Genomic DNA, 1,129 nt, shown 5'->3' with positions numbered 1-1,129 from the left:
ATTCAATACATTCTTGTCATTTTCATAAGGAAAATTTTCATGGTTACGCAATTCAGGATGATAAGAATTTGGGAAAGGGGTATATCGATATTCTCCATAGCATCTAGTGTTAATATATTGCGCCTCGTCAGGAGCGCGCGACTCTGAAAAAGTGAAGCCTTACCTTCAGAATTTCCCTTGCTCATTGCAGCTATCTTTGAAGTCAATGCTGAGACCTAAGCAGATAAAGAAGTGAGAGGATCCACAGAATAAACTCTGGCTGATTGCTTGATGCCAGCTCGTTCAATCAACCACTAAAAACTATTGATTGTCATTTATTCCAGCATCTCATACGCCTGAGCAGGATCACTTGCAAATATAGTAACTCCAGCAGCAGAATCCACAGAAATCCTCGTTAGAGCATTCAACCCATTATAGAATAATCTACTCCCAATCTGTATATTTATGATTCGGGCATCTACTCAACAAGTCCTTGAAACGCTCTCATGCCTCATATAGCTGCTCAGAATCATTTTGCCTGAAAGTTTTGATCTCTATCTTCAGTTGGGTGGATTTTTCAGGTGGAAAATATTTTGCAAGAAACTTGACTGTCATGTCCTCCCAAGTAGTTATGCTCCCCAACGGTAGTGATTGTAACCAACATCTACTCTGATCTCTGAGAGAGGAAGGAAACAAACGCAGTCTAATAATGGCTTCAGAAACCCCATTAATTTTTACTGTGTCTGTTATCTCTAGGAATGTCCTCAGATGCAGATGAAGATCAACAATAACACTTCCATTGAACTAGTTCTGCTGAACCATGTTGATCAAAGCAAACTTAAGCTCTAAGATGTTGGCATTAATAGTTCCACGAGCAGTTCCATATTAGTGAGCCTGGAATACTGATCTCTAATTGGAACCAAAGGAGGTTGCTAACTTTCAACCATTTCATGCACGTATTCTTTTCTTGATTTTCTCAAAGCTCTTGCAGTACGTTCAATCTCAAAATCAAATAGTAGAAAATCAACGCTTTGAGATCGTCGAATACACTGCAATTCAAAGAACCAGAAACGAATCAATAACTTAAAAAATAAAAATAAAGAGAAACTCTAAATTAAAATCTAGACTAATTGGTAACAAGACAAATATA

At 37.7% G+C, this 1,129-nt stretch overlaps 1 non-coding gene across 1 annotated transcript; it reads left to right on the top strand.

Moving 5' to 3' along the window:
- The first annotated feature begins 439 nt into the window (after positions 1-439).
- LOC140870143 (small nucleolar RNA R71) lies at positions 440-546 on the top strand. The gene has a single exon (XR_012147120.1). It is a non-coding gene; the product is annotated as a small nucleolar RNA R71 (small nucleolar RNA).
- Positions 547-1,129: the final 583 nt, after the last annotated feature.

The sequence above is a fragment of the Henckelia pumila genome, chromosome 4, assembly GCF_033568475.1.
Source record: "Henckelia pumila isolate YLH828 chromosome 4, ASM3356847v2, whole genome shotgun sequence".
Lineage (NCBI taxonomy): Eukaryota > Viridiplantae > Streptophyta > Magnoliopsida > Lamiales > Gesneriaceae > Henckelia > Henckelia pumila.
This window is presented reverse-complemented; position numbering and strand designations above follow the sequence as displayed.